The 21,253-nt window shown below is 34.0% G+C and overlaps 1 long non-coding RNA gene across 3 annotated transcripts; it reads left to right on the top strand.

The window, feature by feature from the left end:
• Window positions 1-1,590: 1,590 nt before the first annotated feature.
• Window positions 1,591-9,245, top strand: LOC107842893. Of its 3 annotated transcripts, none has more exons than XR_007044746.1 (3): window positions 1,591-3,250; window positions 3,841-8,144; window positions 8,540-9,242. It is a non-coding gene; the product is annotated as an uncharacterized LOC107842893 (long non-coding RNA). The 3 variants fall into 3 exon arrangements; XR_001666157.2 differs by lacking the exon at window positions 1,591-3,250 and having other exon boundaries at window positions 3,607-6,304; window positions 6,546-8,436; window positions 8,540-9,245; XR_007044745.1 differs by lacking the exon at window positions 1,591-3,250 and having other exon boundaries at window positions 3,607-5,631; window positions 5,774-8,144; window positions 8,540-9,243.
• The last annotated feature ends 12,008 nt before the right edge of the window (window positions 9,246-21,253 follow it).

The raw sequence follows: 21,253 nt of genomic DNA on the forward strand, positions 1-21,253 counted from the left end.
ACTTGAACTTCACTTCATCCAAAATACAAACACCACGAAGATCGATATTGTGAACTCGCATTTGGATTCACAACCTTATGTTTTTATTGTTGAGGATACAATACCAAAATTGATGGGTCCCAACGATCTGTCCGGTGCTTATAATTTCACGACCCGCCTTGAGTGTACACCTTGGTCAATTTCAATTGAGGTACTGAGTTTTCTATTTAAATACATGGGACATAAGCTTGACATGGATCTTGGTGACAAGCTATTCAATATAAAACTGGAGAGTGATATTACTTACATGTTTTGTTTGCATAGATCTTCTGATAACATCAATTGAGTGTGGGATACTGGATGGCAGTTGTTTATCCATTTCCCTGTTGTGCATATTGGTTCTATTTGTTCAATTTCTGCCATTTCAATATATAACTATGATTATAGTGGTATAGGAGGCCTATCCTTACAAGTAACAACATCATCCAGGAAGGAGATAATGTTACTTTGGGGCTCAATTTTGTAATTAACCTTGCTTGATGACTTAAAAAGGTAACCTCAATTGATTTTTTTGAACACAATTGGTCAGTTGAAAGGTGTACCATCTGGAAAGCTTCTCAAAGAAGGGATTCAGTCATCGCTAGAAGTTTGTCTACTGCTAGAGCAAAGTGTTCCCTGGAAAAACTACTACATATTTGTAGACTATGTCATTCTTGGTTATTTGATTTTATCCTTCCTGTTGCAATGTACTCGTGTGCTCATAACTTTTGGCGTAGACTTGAAGATGGCAAAGCTACATGGTTACGGACTACTCAAAAAGAATTACTAGTGAATTGGTCAACCAAAACTGAAGTTAAGTTAGGAACATTCGACACTAGGCAGGAAACTAAGGGCTCAAGACAATGTGAAAGGAAGCTTAACTTTCTAAAATTGGAATACTTGTTAGCTTCTTGTCTTGTAGCATTTTTGCCTTTGGATGATAACTTTGAACTTCTTCAGCCAAGTTCTCAGGATGCATCGCTGAGTCATGGCTTACACAAAATGGAATACAATGGAAGTCATTCGAGTAGGATGTGGCGTTCGACTGACTTGGTATTTCGAGAGAAATCAAAGGATCCTCCAAATATTGTGTTGAACAATTTGTTTGTAGATACTCGTGGAGGTATAAGGTTACATCATTCAAGTTATGACTTGGATTTATCTTCAAATCAAGAAGGATGGGAGAACACAGTGCAAACAAGTTTCTTTGCGCTTGATACTTGGGTTGTGCCTTGGAGAGACTCTAATTTCTTCTCTGGCAATAATTTTGATCCTCCAAAAATTGTTGCATCTTTTTTGAGCTTTTATAACGTGCGTGAACTACCTACTTCAGAGGATAGTCATCTGCTGAACTATATGGTCCCTAAAGAGAAGATGATATGCATGAAGAAAGCTACTTATGGTTCTCAAATAGCAATCATAGATGATAGAATTATAGCCCTTTTACGTCTTCTCTATGTGACTTCCGTGTATATTCTTGAGGATTACAAGTTCCCATTTGATCCAGAAGGCATTGGTATTTCATTTGGTGGTCCTTCACATCAATTCTCATTCGATCCTGGAAGAGGATAACACCCTTGAGGACTTGGTGTTCTTCAACAAGTGGGGTGTTCTAAATTTCAGATTTTTAGCTCATCCTTGAGGTCAAGGATTATTTGAAGAGGAAGGGTATGTAATGACTTGAGAAATGGCAATAAAATGAATGCAGTCACTCGAGTTCGAAACTAGAAAGACAGAGAGGGAAATAACTAACACTAAAATCAACGGCCACGAACAGAATTGAGTTAATGAGCTCCAAGAGCTCAGATGCAGCCAGCTGGACGAGTTTTGTTATAAAACCTAAAAAACTCATTTGGCAGAGTATTATGGCATTACTGGTATAGTCCAAATTCCCTCATTTTCTGAATCCTCTCATCTCTCTTTCTATCCTCTAATCTGATTCTATTCTATTCTCTTCTCTTCCCTTCTACAGGTTACAAGCTCATCTATGGAGTCGAGTAGATAGTTTTTCATATTTTTAGTTACCTTTAGTTTTCATTAGTTGTAATCATTACTCAATATCAGTCAATATACTATCAGAAAATTATCCTAAAAATATTGTGATTACTCCTTTTTAGCTTTTGAGAATTGAGATCATAACAAATCATTTCCACCAAAATCAACAACCCTCCCTTCCTCTCATTTCCAATGAACTCTACTTTGGCATTGATGCCAACACTAATATTATTACGCCCTCTGATACATTTTGTACTTTTCTTTTGGAAACACAGTCCACAAATTGCTACTACCAAAAAAAAGAGAGGCAATGATGATGATATTAATTATTTGCTGTGTGATGATGATATATGGGCTGAAAATTATTGTTATTATTCGGGGCAATGGAGAAAACCCGACCTGTATCTTGGCGGGGCAATACTCGAAACCCGGTTCGTTTTGCAGCCATGGCGTTGTCGTATTTTTCTTCTTTTTGCTCCCCATTTTACACACATCTGAGCCTCCCTCTATTTGATAAATTCAGGTCCGGGTCAAAAATGATTTTTTTTAGAAACAATATAAATCCCTACAGTTTTCTTAATTATAGGAAATTTTGATATTTGCATAATTGCTAAAATCTCAATTTTGGGTCTAGCCCCCGATACATCCAATGAAATACATTGTTTTCTTTACAAAAATACATAATTAGCTTCCAATACTCTCTTTTTTATTTTAGATGTGTCAAGATACATAATTAGCTCCTGATACATCCAAAGAAGATAAGCATTATTGGGTATTTTTGTACTCCCTCCGTTTCAAAAAAAAATAATTTACTTTCCTTTTTAGTCCATTTCAAAATGAATGACCCTTTTTTTTATAATATTTTAATTTCTACTTTACAAGTGACGTGCTTAAAACCACAAAATTGAAAAACATTTTGGTACATTTGATACAACTGTAATTTAGGACCATAAGAATAAAAAATCTTCTTTACTTTCTTAAACTCCGTGTCAAGTCAAACTAGATCATTCTTTTTGAAACGGAGGGAGCAATTATTTTATAAAGGTGGGGATTTGTCTAAGTGTAACTGGTAAAGTTAATGTGATGTGATCAGAATGTTATGGTTCAAGTCGTGAAGACAGCCTCTTGCAGAAATGCAGAATAATACTCTATGCTATAAACCTTTGTGACCGGCTCCGTGGTATTGGGAGCGTTGTGCACCGGGTTGCTCTTTTTTCAGGGTGGTTGGCCATCTGTGGTATGTCAATGATTTCATCTTTGCTTTAATCAATAGCTTTTTTTAGCTTTTGCTGTAATTTAAGGTGTTTTTGGTATGGTATGGAGGAGAATGTTTTCTATGGGAAATATTTTCGAAGAAAGTATTTTTTAGAAAAATAAGTGGTTTTGTGTTTGGTATAAATAAAAATAAAAAATTGTTGAAAAATAAAAGTAAATAAAAACATTATCCTAAAAATATTTGTTTATATCTAACACAAAATTAGAGGATGAGTAGCGGGATAGGTTGATGGTGTTGTTGTGGGGCAGAGGGAGAGAGTTGTAGGGGGTGGGGGTGAGGTGGAGGTGGGTGCGGGGTGGGGCTTGCTGGGGTGGGTGGTTGTAAGGGTGAGAGGAGATAAGTCACTTTCTTTTGCTACATGTCACTTGTTTTCGCTACATTTATTGAGGAGCTTATTTTCAAGAGCTTGTTGTTATAAAAAAAATATTTTTCTAAAACTTTAACCGAACATGAAAAAATAGGAAAATATTTTCTTCCACAAACACACCCTAATTGCATGTTTTGGGGACATAATGTTAAATTCTTTAGAAATTGAAGTTATACCCGAACAGAAATTGCAGGATATTACTATGCGAAAATATAAACTTATGTTTCACCAAGAAGTTGTTTGTTACGAGGGGCATAAATTAAAGACCAGCACTAAATAGGGGCAGTAACTGTGAATGACTCAGTGATGCAAGCTCAGCCTAGGATGAAGAATGAGCCCAACAGGGAGAAAGGGAATTTCTTTTGAGGTTGGTTGGCCCCCTCTGATTGGCCTATGATTTCTCTTGTAGCCAAACCAACAACCCTCTACAAAGGTGGAAACAAGAAGCTGTGTTTTCAGTGGCGCGCTTATGTCCCGAGCAAGGCTTAAAACATGTTGAGCGCTTTGCATCACTTAATGTGCGCTTTATGTCTGTCACCAAGGCTCTAAGGCATACTTTTCCTTGCCAATTAGAAGCGAAACTAAGCAATTGATATTTCACTTTATCGTAATTTTTTTCAATTTCCTTGTCCATACATTTGTCATTCTTCTTATAATTATTAGTCTTGGACTAGATATATTTTTTTTCTTCCTCCCTTTGAGCCTCTCTTCGTTAAAGCTCACGCTGTATTTGCATTGTGCACATAAAGCCCAATGGACCTTCTTTTTTGCTTGTTTTTCTTTTGATAACAGGGACGAGAAGCGATATTTGTTTCCATCACCTTCAATGGTGGCGATGTGATGCTGACAGCAGTAGTACTATTCAATTTTCTGATCATTGTGAGCTACATTTATTTGCAGTTCTTTAAGAGCACGAGGCTAAAGTGCAATTGACCCTTTGAGCTAAGATCTCATTTGTTTTATGCTTATGCTTAAAAGCTACTTAAAATACTAAGCTCATCCAAATAGTTTTTTTTTTCCTTATTAAGGTTGTTCAAACCGGCTCTTTTAAAAAAGTTTCCATTTTTAAGGCAGTGATTATACAGTTAATCGGGCCGATTTTTGGGGCATGGAGACAATATGACACATATCTTGGCATGGCAAACCCAAATGGCTTGTGATTGAGTCTTTGGGGCATGGAGACAATATGACACATATCTTGGCATGGCAAACCCAGATGGCTTGTAATTGAGTCTTCTCTTTCACATGCAACTGGTTCTTTTGCAGCCATGACCGTTTTCACCCTCTCTTGGCCCCATTTTTTGCAGCTCTGAGCCTCAATTTTCAACTAGTCTGACTGGATGTCCAAGGATTTGAAGAGTTCTGAACCTAAATGACCAAAAATCCATCTGTATGCGCACACACACAAATAGACGCATCATGAGAAAATGTCAAAATGGTCCCTTATTGTGACAGTGATGATCTTCAATCTATCCTCTTGAGCTAGTAATTGAGCATTGAGACTACCCGGACGGTATCTTGGTGGAGCAATGACCCGGATGCTTGTGATTTTGTCGCATGCAACTTGTGAATATTTGCAGCCATAGCTTGGCTGGACTTTCTTTGCCTGAGCATAATACAAATCTGAACCTCAATTGTCACTTGTGTCTTCCTATGAGCGTATTTGATATGGAGTAAAATGTTGTAGTGAATCAGCCCTAAAGTGGCTACCTTGTGTACAACAACATCCTTAGGGTGATCCCTGGAATGTGGCTACATTGTGTCATTTCTACTAATATGACCTTCAACATGAGGCCCATAATAAGGCTGTGATGATTCTCATTCTTTACTCATCAAATGGTTGAGCTTCGCTGTATCTTGGCGTGGCAGCTTTTGGTGGGTCTTGTGAGATATTGGAGCTATTTTGGTTTCTGCCTCTAGCAAAGGCTCCTCGTACTAGCAGCCATGGTGGGCTTTAGCTTATGTTTGAGAAAAGGTGAATCTGCACTACCCAAGTATCTGTTTGTGGTGAAAGAATTGATGCTTTTTATATTACACAACTTATGCTGCTTAAGTTAATATCTACAAAACTTACGAGACAAAAGCTCTCTAAACTTACCAGGTGGCTTTCCAAACAGGTAGGCTCCAATCTCCATCTATAAAGAATCTTTACTCAAGAATGTGGATCAGTTTAGCCCAGAAGGTAGAATGAGACCAACAGGGAGAACAAAAAAATGGATTTCTTGGAGGGTGGTTGCCCCCTCTGATTGACCTATGATTTCTCCATCCCTCCAAACTAACAGCCCTCCATTGCTATAGCATCAATATTACTACTAATTATTACTCCCTCCGTTCCATTTTTTCTTTTCTTGAAAACTGTCCACAAATTGCTATATTAAAGAGGCAGTGATGCTGATATTTGCTGTGTGATGGTTCTTCTGGGCTGAAAAAATTTGGGGCACGGAGAAAACTCGACTTGTATCTTGGCGGGGCAAAACCCAAAACGGGGTTTATTTTGCAGAAATGGTGTTGTTGTCTTCTCCTATCCCCCCCTCACCAAACACACATTTGAGCCTCTATTTCAAATCCAGATCTGATGGAAACCCAGTTCATTTTAGCTCAAAAGACTGAGGTAATCAGGAAAAAAATTGGGAATTTTTCAGTCTCTGGTATGTCAATGATTTCTTGTTTGATCTAATTTTAACAGCCCTTTTTAGCCTTTACTGTAATTTCCTGGATTTTGGGCTGTACACTTTACTCGCTCCGTGCACTTCAACGTATATATTTTTTAAATCGTATTAATATGAGAATGGATTGTAACTTATATTATTTTTTGTATAATTTTCAAATATCTAAATTTAAAATTCAAAATATTGCATTAATCAAAGGAGCTGTTTGGCCATGAACCAGCAAACCAGCAATGGTTGTTGCCGTCGCCTTCAACCAAACCAGCAACCCTTTCCAAAAGTAGAAACAAGAAGCAATGGTTGTTGCCGTCGCCTTCAATGCTCGCAATGTGATGCTGATGGGAGTAATACTATTCAATTTTCTGATCATACTGAGCTACATTTAATTGCAATTCTTTAAGGGCATGGGGCAAAAGAGCAAATGACCCTCTGAGCTAAGGTCTTGTTTCTTTTATGCTTATGCTTAAATGCCGCTTAAAATAAGTCCTCCATCCAAACAGACTCTTGTTAAGTTTTCTTGTTAAGGTTGTTCGAACAGGTTCTTGTGGAAAAGTTTCCATTTTTGCCGAGAGAGGCATTGATGATATCGGTAATTTGGGCTGATTTTTGGGGCATCTAGACAATCTGACCAGTATCTTGGCATGGCAAATCCGGGTGGCTTGTGATTGAGTTTTCTCTTTCACATGCAATTGGTTCTTTTGCAGCTATGGTGATTGTTTCCTTCTCTTTGCCCTATTTTTTGCAGTTCTTAGCCTCACTTCCAACTAGTGCAACTGGATGTTGAAGGCTCGAGGAGTTCAACAACAACAGCAAACCCAGTGTATTCCCACAAAGTGAGGTATGAGGAGGGTAAAATGTACGCAGTCCATACCGCTACCTCCGAAGAAGTAGAGAGGCTGTTTCCGATAGACCCCGGCTGTTTCCAAAGGCTCGAGGAGTTCTAAACCTAAATAACGAAAAAATCCTCTGTATATGGACACAAACACATAATGAGAGTGTCAAAAATGGTTCCTTACCGGGACAGTGATGATCTTTAAATCTATCCTCTTGAGCTAGTAATTGAGCATTGAGAGTACCCAACTGGTATCTCAGCTGGGCAATGACCCGGATGGCTGTATTTATTGCATGCACCTTTGGAATATTTGCAGCCAAGGCGTCACCGGAATTTCTTTGCCTGAGCAATACAGACCTGAGCGTCAATCTATCAGTTCATCCCAGAAGCAAAAATGAGGTCAACAGAGATCAAAAAATGGATTTATTGGAGGGTGGTTGCCTCTCTGATTGGCCTATTCTCCGTCCCACCAAACCGAAACCCTCTGTTTCTATGTTTGTGCAATTTCCAATAATACAACAACAACAAACCCAGTGTAATCCCACATAGTAGGGTCTGGGGAGGGTAAAATGTATGCAGTCCATACTACTACCTCCGAAGAAGTGGCAGCAGTACTATACTAATACTAATACTCCCTCTGTTCCACTTTATTTTTCTTGAACACTGTCAAAGAGTTGTTGTAGAAACGTTTCCATCTTTCTAAAGAGGCAATGATGATATTTCCCGATGATTCTGGGCTGAAATTTGGGGCATTGAGAAACACGACTCGTATCTTGGTGGGGCAAACTTGAAGCATGCAACCGGTTCATTTTGCAACCATGGCATTGTCATTGTCTTCTCCTCTTTGCCCCATTTTCCACATATCTGAGCCTCTATTCAAATACGTATTCAGATCCTTGTTTGGTGGAAACCCAGTTCGTTTTAGCTCAAAAGACCGAAACGATCGGAGAGAAATGGGAATTTGTTTTCCACGGTGGTTGACCATCTTCGGTATGTCAGTGATTTCTTCATTGCTCTAATCAACTACCCTTTTAGCTTTTGGTGTAATTTCATGGATCTTAGGGACTTGCACTTTCCAGAGCAATGTACATAAAATTGCACGTTCTGGGCACTAAGTTCTTTATAGACTAAATTTATGTCAAGTTTGCAGCCATGGCAGTGTCAAAGAATTCAATACTCTGAGATCAACTGCTTTATTCAAAACTTTTTAAAGTCATCTGCAGTTCTCATTTTCAGCTTTGCTTTGGAATTGCAGTGGACAAAATCTTATACATTCTTACAAGTAATTGTCAAGTTTTGGATTGAAATATGTTTTACTGCAAGCCTTTTCACCTCTTATGCCTTGATGTTTTGTCTAACCTTTCTTTGTTTTTTTTTTTTAGCAGCAGCTCTATGGTTAGATGGACTATGCTCCAGATGATGATCGATATTTTTCAGTTATTGGAACAATGTGGGCAGCTGTGTGTTAGGCAGAAGAAATGGTGGAATTTGTTTCCAGCTTGTATATGGTGGATAAGCCTGAAAGGGGAGGAAGGTTGAGTGTTTTGAAGAGAAAGGCAGCTCCATGATTACTTTTTTTTTTTTCATATTTTTGGTGTAAAGTTACGTTGTACTTGTTACTAGTGGAAGGTGGTAGATCCTGTGAAAATAGTCGAGAAGCGCTCAAGCTAGCTTGGCAGGCGGCAAACACGATTGTCAAAAAAAAAAAAAGTGAACAATCATGATGAATCTTACTAGACATTATGGATTCCGCGTAAAGATGAACTAGGCATGTTTAGTTGCTGTTTGTTTCTTTTATTTGTTTTTGAAATCTATACATGGGTTTCCGCACACACTTTATGCTGGCTGATTGTATATATAGTGTAAATGACAACAAATTCCACCATTTTGAAATATAATCATCTTCTCTCCCTTTTTTTTAATTTTCTTTATGTATTTGAACTAATTAATTTAACCATAATTAAAAAATAAAATATCTGCACTAAATACATACATAACACAATTAACTTTATATTTATGGAATTGTAATTAATGAATTTCTTAAATTCAGTAGCAGCTTTTTAATTACAAAATTTGTAACACCAAATCAATTTCAACAATCAGAATTAGAGATTGAGGTATTTCGGCAGTTGCATTTGAATGCAAAACTTGAAAACATAAAACAATGTTTAATATTCATGTCAAATATTCTTTCATATACATAACAATGCTACATATATAGGCTGAAATAAATACACCTCAACTTGTTTAACAGTCATATACATAACTGTGTTATAACACGTATAACACTGTTAATGCGTAACATATACATCCCTCTGTAATGTATTTGTTCTGAAAATACAACAGTCCAAAAGTATGTTTCAACACATGCAAAAAAGAAATATATATGGATCGATATACATAACTGTGCTATGTATAACACTATTAATGCATAATATAACTCTATAATATATATGTTCTGAAATAAATGGTCCATTTGTTTCACCACGTATACATAACAAATTTAAAGTATATGGGCTCATGTACATAATTATATTATGTATATGGGATGAAGTAACAACAAATTTCATATGTATATGATGTGATATAAAAACTCTCGGCAATTTCAAATTCCATACATACATACCTTTTCTTTTATCCTCTTTTTTCTTTTCTTCCAACAACAATGATATCACCAGCATCAATCCAAACTCTTAGCAAGACTATTTCGTGCAACATTCTCTTTGTTATCAGATATAACTAGTTGATTTTGAAGCAAATGAACACCAATTGCTTCACCAATAGTGTGTTGCTTCCATTGTTGCTGCTACGATTTTGTTTGAGTCCATTATTCAAGGTATTATCATAAAGGAAATTGTATGAATTTGAAGGAGGAAGTGGGATTGCAGTCTTCTTGAAATCAAACATTTTGAACACCCAACTTGGTAAAAAAAAAAAAAAGTAGAACAACAGGCTACATAAAATAGTATTCTTGATTTCTTGTTGTGTTCTCGAATTCTCCGTCCGTTTTATATTTTTCCTCGGGGGGTGATTACTGAAAAAAAGTAGGGGCGGCGACTCTCATCTTTGAAATTTTCAGCCGAGCTGGGATGCACAAGTGTATTCCCAGTCATGGCGGTTGATCTCGGGGGGGTTTGGTTTGTTCGATTTTCGGTTCAATTCTTTTATTTTTGAATTGACAAAAATGATAATTGTAACCAAACTGAATTATTTCGGTTTGGTTTGATTTTTACAAATTTAGTTTGGTTAGTTTCAAATTTTTATTTCGTTTTTGAAGATTAAAGTAGTGAGTCTTTCTTTGTTATGATTGGACATTTAAAATTGGTGATTTTTCTAGAAAAATAATTTTTTTCAAACCTATTTTTCATTCTCAAATATAAATAACTCAATACATATGAAATGAAATAAAATAACCATAAGTTTAACATAATACGTAACTGCAGCAGAAAACTCGGTACTCGTTGTTTCGTCTCAATGCGCCACTGAAAGCCTAAAACAAGCCAACAATTAGTGTTGAAATGAATATTTAGGGTTAGGAACATAACTCGTTACTCATAAGACGTTTGACGATTTGGGTTACTTATTATATATTATTATATATTATATTTATACTGAATATATATATATATATATATATATATATATATATATATTGTTTTGATTTTTTGGTTTAACCGGTTTTTTTGGAAAAATAAAAAATTGAACCGTTTAATCGAATTTCTAAAATCTGAAATCAAAACAAATTCGAAAAATCAAAAAATTGAAACCAAAATTAAATTCTAGTTTGATTTTTTAATTTTTTTGATTTGAATTAAAATATGCCCATCCCTGGGGGGATTCAGGTAGGGTTTAAGGTTATTTTTTGTATGGTTTTATCAATTAGAAATAGAAATTTGAGAAATACAGTAAATTCACAATTTGAAAAATTGAGTTTCCTTGATTGTAGGCACCTTTTAAGAAAATAAAAGCGTGAGAAGGGGAAGGTAAAGTTATGTCTATGAACTACAGAGAGAGAAGTTTTAAATATGGGATATTTGCAATCAGTTTGAAAATTTGGGATATTGTGTAATAAAAGAAAGTAAAGTTGTGATTTCTCCGTGGGGTGCTCTAGTCCTTTTCGCAAGAAAGATGGCACTCTCAGAATGTGTATAGATTATAGACAACTAAACAAGGTTACCATCAAGAACAAGTATCCTATTCTTAAAATCGATGATTTGTTCAATCAGCTTTAGGGTGCCTGGTGGTTTTCCAAGGTTGACCTTGGGCTGAGATATCATCAGTTGAAAGTCAGGGAGCAAGACATTCGAAAAATAGCTTTCCGAATAAGTTATGACCATTTTGAGTTTGTGGTTATGTCGTTTGGACTAACAAATGCTCCTGCAGCCTTTATGGATATGATGAACTGGGTCTTCAACAGTACTTGGACATGTTTATCATTGTCTTTATAGATGACATACTGATGTATTCCAGGAGTGAGGAGGAACATGCAGACCATTTGAGAATAGTATGCAGACACACAAGAAACATCAATTATATGCGAAGTTTGTAAATATGAATTTTGGTTGGAATCTGTTTTCTTCTTAGGGCATGTCATTCAGGGGCTGGTATTCATGTTGATCCTCAGAAGACTAATGCGGTGAATCTTGGCCTAGTCCCATCACTCCATTTGATATCAGGAGCTTTTGGGGTTTAAATAGATATTATAGAACGTTTGTTGAAGGGTTCCCCTCTATAGCCGCATTATTGACTAAGTTGACTCAAAAGAAAGTGAAGTTTATATGGTCAGATAAGTGTGAGAAGAGTTTTCAAGAGCTGACGGATAAATGGACTTCATCTCTAGTGTTAGCTTTACAGGAAGGGTTAGACGGATTTGTGGTATATTGTGACGTTTCTAGAGTTGGGTTAGGTTGTGTGTTGATGCAAAATTGGAGAGTGATATCTTATGCCTCCAGGCAACTTAGGGATCAGGAAATAAATTACCCAACTCACGACTTGTAGTTAGCTACCGTAGTATTCGCTTTGAAAATTTGGAGGCATTACCTCTATGGTATGCATGTTGATGTTTTCACTGACCATAAAAGTCTTCAATATGTATTTTCTCAGCGGGAGCTAAATCTTTGTCAAAGAAGGTGGTTGGAGTTTCTAAAAGATTATGACATGAGTGTACTCTATCATCCGGGTAAGGCCAACGTGGTGGCAGATGCACTGAGTAGGCTGTCTATGGATAGTGTATCACATGTGAAAGACGAAGAACGGGAATTGGACCAAGAGGTGCATAGGTTAGCCCGATTGGGAGTACGTTTGCTCGACAGTGATGATGGGGGAATAATAGTTCAGAATGGTTCAGAATCATCTTTGATAGTGAAAGTGAAGGAGAAACAATAAAATGACCTTATAATTAACCAAATATTGGAAGTAGTCCAGCAATAGAGGGTTGAGGTTTTCTTCCAAGGGGGAGATGGTGTACTTCGTTATCAAGGTAGGTTTTGTGTTCCGAATGTAGACGGGTTGAGGGAAAGAATACTAGCCGAGACTCATGGTTTGAGGTATTCCATTCATCCGGGTGCTACTAAGATGTACCACGACTTACAAGAAATTTATTGGTGGGATGGTATCAAGAGGGACATAGCAGAGTTTGTATTCAAGTATCAAAATTGCTAGCAAGTTAAAGGTTGAACGCTAGAGACCGGGTGGTATGCTACAGGAGATCAGGATTCCTACTTGGAAGTGGGAAATTGTGAATACGGATTTCATCAGAGGGTTGCCTCGTACAACACTTCAGCATGATTTAAATTGGGTCATAGTATATCGAATGACTAAGCCAGCTCATTTCCTACTTATCAAGACTTCAGATACTGCGAAAGATTATGCCAAAATGTATATCTGCGAGTTAGTAAGGCTTCATGGGATACCCTTCTTCATCATTTCAGATAGAGGCACTCAGTTCACTTCACAATTTTGGCAGTCTTTTCAGAATTTTGGCAGTCTTTTCAGAAGGGCCTTGGTACAAAGGTTAAGCTTAGTATTGTCTTTCATCCACAGACAGATGGTTAAGCATAATTGGTACAAAGTTGGGATGACCACCTACCTTTGATTGACTTCTCTTATAACAACAGTTATCATGCTAGCATTCAGATGGTGTTGTTTGAAGCGTTGTATGGGCGTAGGTGTAAATTACCTATAGGATGGTTTGAGGTTGGTGAAGCGACTTTGATTGGGACGGACTCTGTTCTTGAAGCTATGGAAAAGGTTCAGTTTATTTGTGAAAGACTGGAAATTGCCCAGAGCCGTCAGAATCGTATGTTGATGTAAGGAGAAGAGAGCTCAAGTTTGAAGTGGGCGATTGGGTATTATTGAAAGTGTCACCTATGAAGGAAATAATGAGATTTGGGAAGAAAGGAAAGTTGATTCCATGATTTGTTGGTCTGTATGAGATAGTGAAACGTGTAGGAGAGGTTCTTACAGATTAAATCTTCCATCAGAGTTAGTTGTGGTTCACCTAGTGTTCAATGTTTCGATGCTTAAGAAGTGCATTGGAGATCCGTTCTTAGTAGTTTCCATAGAGAAAATTGGGGTCAAGTATAACTTGACGTATGAGGAGATTCCTGTGAAGATACTTGATAGGCAGGTCCGAAGTCTAAGGAATAAGGAAATAACATCAGTAAAAGTTCTTTGGAGAAACTAATTGGTTGAAAGGGCTACTTGGGAAGCTGAAGCAGACATGATGACCAAGTATCGTCATCTCTTTTCTTCCAACTCAGCTCCTACTGAAGGTAAATAGTTATTTTCAGCCAAAACTCTTTCTCTTTAAGTCCGTTTAAGTATTCTTAAGTCATATTTTATATTGTAAGTAATTGGATCCTTATGATAAATATAGGCTTGTTTAAGTTTGGTGTAGATGTGTTAATTCTTTTCTCAAATCCTAAGTGAATCATATTCGAGGATGAATGTATCCAAGGGGGAGATATTGTAATATCCCGTGTCTGAAAGCTTCTGTGCATTATATAACTCATTTCTTTGAGTCTACATACAACATACAGGTCATATGTTATAGTTGTATTCAAGATAGTGTGAAATGGTTGACATTCTATTATAGGTACGACTCAACCCTTAAAGTCGTAAGTTTACTATATGAGTCGTATAAAGATAAGTCATAAGGACAGTAGCCTAGGTTCTTTAAGTTTCTGTCCAAGTTATGAGTGGGGGACTACAAGTTGTATTATAATATTACTAGTCATAAGTTTAGACTCGTATGTTGACCAGTGTATACCATCTTGATTCTTCCAAGCTTACGAGTCATGAGGCTAACTCGTACCTTCACCATACGAGTTGTATGGTTGACTCGTATAGACTGGAGATCAATTTCTGTAATGTTCAGTTAGAGGGTCTTTTGGTCTTTTTCCTTCTATTAATTCCCAACCCACGACTTATAACTTAAAAATAAATGTTATTTTCCTCCACTTTCAGTCAATTAACAACACTTTCCTCCTCCTATCATCAAGATCATCAAGATTAGGATTTCTCTCACTAAGTCATCTCTCAAGCCTTAAGTTCAAGCTTTCTTTACAAGTTAAGCAATTTCAGGTATGTGGGATTTATGAACAAGGTTATTCTTTCATCCTTGTGCCTAAAAAGTATGATTTTAAGAGCGAATTTACTTGTTTTGAATTAGGGTTCATACCCAAATAAACATATTCTTGAAGTATAATATTACCATGTGATTGAAAGCTTTAAGTGCATCAAGGTTTACATATATTCATGTTGTGACTTGTAAGATTTATATTATGATTTGAATTTCATTATTTTGACTAAGATATTGTTGAAAGATTTCAAGGTGATTATTGAGCATAGTGTTCTGCTATGAATTTCAATGAAATAAAGCATGAATTTCAAGTCCTAAGTACAAGTACTGAGTTTATAAGAAGTTTATGCTCTTAAGCTCCATTGATATGTTCTATAACATGATTTAAATAAAAAATTAATCTTTTGATCTAAAGATAAGACATAAAATCCACAGTTGTTCATCTTGATTATGATTTAAAGTAAAGAGAAGCATAACTGGTTTTTAGTATATAAACCCTTATGCTATTTTAAGGTGGATTTCTTAAGTATGAGCATATATAATCTGGAGTAGTATTTAGCACCGAGAAGGGAATGCGGATGAACGTATCTTAAATTCCCAAAAACTATGAGCCACCATGGGTTAAACTTTTTTCCAATATAGATGAAGTATAATAATCACTTAAGTTAAGGTTCTATTCTGATGGCAAGGGTAGAACAGTTCTCCTCAACTTGGATAAGACATTGGAATCTATGGTAGCTCACATAGTATATGTCGGTCAGAAGAATCTCCCATAAGAAAGACTAAAAGTAAAGATTTTAGAAACTAAGTGTTATGGCTCACTAAGTTTACTCTTATGCTTCATTATCCATGTTTTATGATCTTGAAATTGTTATTTATACTCAAGTCCAAGGTGAGTCATTTACACTTAGCATGCGTCATTTCAAAGTGTACAAATATATTCAGTTCTTATTTTACATATGCATTCACCCCCACATATTCAATTCCAGAAGTACTAACTCACATATATGTCTATGTGCTACACTGTCTTATAATGTAGGTTCTGATGCTCGTTTTCAGCAATGCGATTGACTACGGGCATCATTACCTGTATCCTGACTTTTGGTGAGTCCTCATAGTCCGAGGACCCAGCTTATCAGACTTTTTTTATTGATGAAAGAACTTTAGTTACTTGATTTTTGTTTTATGTTTGGGTCAACTAGGGTCTGTCCCAGTGGCTCGCTAGACTTCAGTAGAGGCTTGTCAGATTCTTTATGTTCTAAGTTCAAGAAGTTTGCTTAAGTTTTCTGAAGTAAAAAATTCATATTAAGTTATGGAATGGTTTATCTTGCTTTTCTATACATGTTAGTTTACTTGTCATACGAGTTTCAAGATGAATAGCTATCATGGGTTAGCTTAGGGCTATTCGTAGTTTTGAGCACCGTGTGACCTTCAGAGGGTATTTTCGGAGGGTAACATAAAAGTAGTCACATAATTAGATACTGCTTAAAGAAAATATTATGCAATAGAAAGGGAGTATGATTGGAGAATTAGTAAATACAAAATAAAAAAATATAAGCAATATGGTATTCTATAATATAATATTATTTGAACGTTGAAGTATGTAAAATATTTACAATTCTGTGAAGATCAGATAATATACTTTCATCATTTCATCATATTTAAAAAAAAATATTTGCCTAATCTTTGCAGATAAATTGAGTTAGATTAATTTAATATTTTAAATTAAAATTTAGATATTCATAAATTATATGTAAAGCACTATCGATATCGATTCTCCCATTAATATAGTGAAAAAAATCTTTAAATATTAGTTAGTAAAATATTAATAGTAAATATTTTGGGATGAAGAAGTATAAAAATAATTAAACAAAGAGTACAAAAAGATTCATAAAAAGTTATTATATAAACCAATAACAAAAGCACATATAGAAATTCTTTAAAGAAAAAAGAGAAAACTTTCAGAAATAGCATACATATAGGCGAAAATTGGCCTGCATAGCTACAATTTCAAAAATTATAATTCGTAGACCGTGTATCTATTGTATTTGTGTCAATTGTTATCAATTGTATTTGTATAAGAATCGTATAAGAAAAAATATAATATACAAATACTATGATTAAACTATATATAATATGAAATCGTATAAATACAAATTCAAGAAATTACAAAAATACAATAATATGAAGATGGTCATAAGAATCTAACAATTATACACGGTGAAATTGAGAAAGGAGGAGAGTTGCGAGAACGATGAATTGGGAGAGATGGGAGGAGAGTGGCAAGAAAGAGGGGGCAATATAGTTAAGTTAAGCTATGAATTGTAATTAATTAAAATTTAGTTGAGTGGGTTAATTAAGTGCTTATGTTTACCAACCCGTGTAGTTTTTCTAAAGAAAATGCTAACCTGACCACTTGAGGGATGTATGCTATCAAATTCAGAAAATAAAGAATTAAAGTAAAGAAAGCCTTTAAAATGATAAGATAAAGGAACTTTTGAAAAATAAACTAAATTACAAAAAGTAAATTTGACTCTAAAAGATAAGATCATGACATTAAAGTAATTAATTGAAATGATTAAAATTAAGTTGGAAACTTTTATGAGGACTACCAAGATCCTTGGTATATAATACTAGCCGTATTTGGCTCGTGTCGAGTCCGGATCCAAAATTAACATTAAATTTTAGATTTTAAAATTTTTTATCTGGTTGCTATTTTTGTTTTTTATTTTTATTTTATTTTTATAACATTATATTAGCTATAAATATAGTTCGATAATATCTCAAAATTTCTAATATTAATCAAATAATTTATTTAAAAAAAATAGAAGTAAAATATTTTTTTAGAGTTTTATTTTAGATTTTCTTTTTAGTTTCAAACACATGCACCAACACTATTTTTATTTTTTATTTTAATGGTAGTTTTAGCCTTTAATGATCTAAATCGAGTTTTATCTTATGTTGAATTAGCTTCCTCATTTTTTTCTTAGTTCAACTTATATTGAGTAAACTATTTTTCATTAAGTTTTTCTCAGTTATACTTATACACATTCATTACAAAAATAAATAAACTCTGACATTCAAAGTAATATAATAAATTTTAAATACTGTAAATTATTGTATGATAACATTAATAAATTTAACTTATAAATAAAGATAGAATTTAATTTAAATAATTAAAAGACTTGATTCAACAAAATATTTTTGTAGATGTTCCTTCATATAAAGCATACGAAAGAAACTGAAAAGTTACTAATTTTTTTTAACCTTAATAGTTTCTTCCCTAAAAACACATATGAAGAAATTTATATTGATATTTTTCAAATATGTATGAAGCTTTCATATTTCATGTTAAATTAATTATTTTTTCCTAAACTATAAGAATATTAACCATCCCATTTTTGTTAAGAAATTCATTATCAAAAAATGTGAATAAGAAGTAGTCTGATTTTTTATTATTTAGTTTATATTTGGAGAGTTAAATTTTTTTTTAAAAAATTAAATTTTCAAACATTTTTAGTTATATATAAAATGTAATTTTTTATTTAATAATTAAGCATGTACTAAGTTAGAAAGGGAATGTCAAGATACTTTATTTCCTTGTCCAGGATAAATTTATTAGAAAAGATGATAATTTGAAATAAAATTAATAAACATTTCTAGAAAATAGAACGACAATAAATTTTTAGATCAATTTTAAATTTGATTGTATAAATAGTTTTTTATGGTATCACTATCATTTTTCTATAACTCATCACTTTTGTAGCATTTAATAAACCCATATAATTGACCATTTATCAAAATGGATGAAAATTTATAGAGTAATTAAAACTTAAATTAGAAATAAAATTAACAAAAAGGCTTCATGTGAGGACTACCAAAATTTCACATTCTCTCTTATATATAACAGTAATAATAGTAAAGTAATGTTATCATTCTCAAAGAAAATATATAAAGGTGCTCAGGTTAATGAAACTTCACCTTTTTTTGGGGTCTGGAGTGAGCTCAATTACAAAAAAATGTAGTTTGTGCTCGTTGGTAAAAATGAAATGCCAAGTTCTATAACATGAAAAGAAACTGTACCTGTATATTTCATGAGTTAAAATCAATATAATTAGTACTCCGCACTACATTAGTTGCTATTAATAAAATTGGCAGAATATATATACATGTCCTTTAATTATATCCTAACTCACATTTATGACATCCAACTTTGGATGTGCACAATTATGTACTTAAATTTGTATAAAGTTGAACAAGTAGATACATACATCCTATTAAGTGTCTACTTGCACACTCAAAGTTGGAGGGCATAGATAAAAATTGAAGTCAAGTTAAAGATCATATTTATGTATTATGCCAATAAAATTTAACACCAAATACGGTGTTTTATTATCACACAAATAACTAGAATATGTACAAGTTGTAACCCAATTTATGTACTCTATTATTTAATTTATGTAGGTAGAAGATAAATGAACTAATATATGAATGATAAGTCCTCTAGAAGGAGCGTGTCTATACTAATAAATATGAGTAAATTATTTTGTTGTCCTTACTAGTAGTGGTAGAATCACTTTTAAAATTTCTTGTTCTTTGATCTATGTTCATAATATTTATTGTTTGTGTAGTTTGATAGTGGTAGTATTTTATTATTGTAATGTTTTCTACTATCTTTTGTTTTTGTTACTACCTATTATTTCATGTATTTTCATTGTTTTTGTTACTACCTATTATTTCATGTATTTTCATTACATCTTTTTCTAGTCTGTTTTTATCTTGAGCCGATGATCTTTCGGAAATAACCTATCCACCTTACCTCTGAGGTAGTGATAAAATCTGCATATACTCTACTTTCTTCAGACCCCATTTTGTGGGACTGCACTAAGTATATTGTTATTCTGGTGATATGAATAATAAGTCCCATGCATAACTACTCTTTGTATTGCTCTAAATAGCTTTAACAAGTAACCAGATGATCCCTTAGTATTTTTTACCGGTCTATTCCCTTAATACAAACAATATAACAAAATATTAATAACAAACAAATGTAGGGCAAAGTTGCATATCTTAGATCCTCATGATTCAATTTTCTCAGATCTCTGTGCTATCAAAAGCTCGGTGTAACCGAGCTGTCTAAGTAGTAATAAAACATCTAACACATTTTGCAAAAATTTTTAATTATTATATTTACAAAATCACTATGGAGGACAAAATTGAAATTACACTGCTGTCCATGACCCTCGCTATTTACCTGTCAACATTAATTGAAAAGACAAATTAGGTAATAGTGGAATTGGTGGTTACATAAAGTGATAAAGTGATGTCTTTCACGTTGTAACCATGAAATCAAATTATATCATGGCATCTGTTTTAAATAACAATCAAAACAAATATGATACTCTTGGTAACGATACAATACTATACCAATGTAACCACCATCAAAATAAAGTGTAACTAGGGACAAAGAATTAAGGGTGACCAAAAATTTAAAAAATTAAGTTGTAGTGACTCAAGTTTTAATTATTGAATAGGAGTGACAATTTTTAGATTAAGGATTAAAGGGGTTTGACTCATATAAATTTTACATGCCAAAGTTTTCATTTATACTTTGGACCATCTTAGAAAATTCTACTAAAGTGGAGGAGGACCAAACACCTACATTTGTTGTTGTAAGCAATATAGTAGGCAATTCATACATGTTCAAGGTGATAAAATAGATTTTTATAAGGGAATGACATTCAAGAATAAGGAAGAACTAGACACTCATTGCATATTGCTTGCTTGAAAAAAGATTTAGACTCAGAAGGTGATTAATTTACATAACATATATTATTTTAGATGTGCACATTTGAAGTGCAAGTAGTGATTGAGGTTTGTGAAATCAAGTTCTGACAGATTATGAGTTAGAATCTAGAAAAATATCATACATGTGGTTCAGAGCATATTACAAGCCATAATCTGCATGTCACAATAATTGTCATCAATAAATACTTTGAAAATAATTTTTCCAATAGTAAAGGCTCATCTATAAGAGATATCGTAAAGTCAACTTCGTACAGAATTGAGTTGTAAGATAATTTGTTGGAAGATTTATAAGGACATGGAGATTTCAAAGTCTTTAGTTAGGGAAACACATGAGCTCAAGAATGCAATGCTTTATGCGTACCATTATATATTTCAGTCCGTAAATTCAGGAAATAAGAAGGCATTGCAGGTTGACGAAAATGAAAAGTTCAAGTACTTTTTTGTAGAATATGCAACTTGGATTTTTGATTTTCAAAATATGAGAAAAGTCATAGCCATCGATGGGACATTTTTGAAGATCAAGTATGAAGGAGTTCTAGTATCAACACTGACAGTGAATCAAATTTTTTTGATGGCTTTTTGTGTAGTGGACAAAAAATGAAATGCCTAATACCAATATTTCTTTGAACAAATGAAAAATTATATAGATGATACCAACGAGTTATACATAATTTCTGATAGGCATTCAAGTATTTGAAAGATGGTTTCA

Source organism: Capsicum annuum, chromosome 9 (assembly GCF_002878395.1).
Source record: "Capsicum annuum cultivar UCD-10X-F1 chromosome 9, UCD10Xv1.1, whole genome shotgun sequence".
Taxonomy (NCBI): domain Eukaryota; kingdom Viridiplantae; phylum Streptophyta; class Magnoliopsida; order Solanales; family Solanaceae; genus Capsicum; species Capsicum annuum.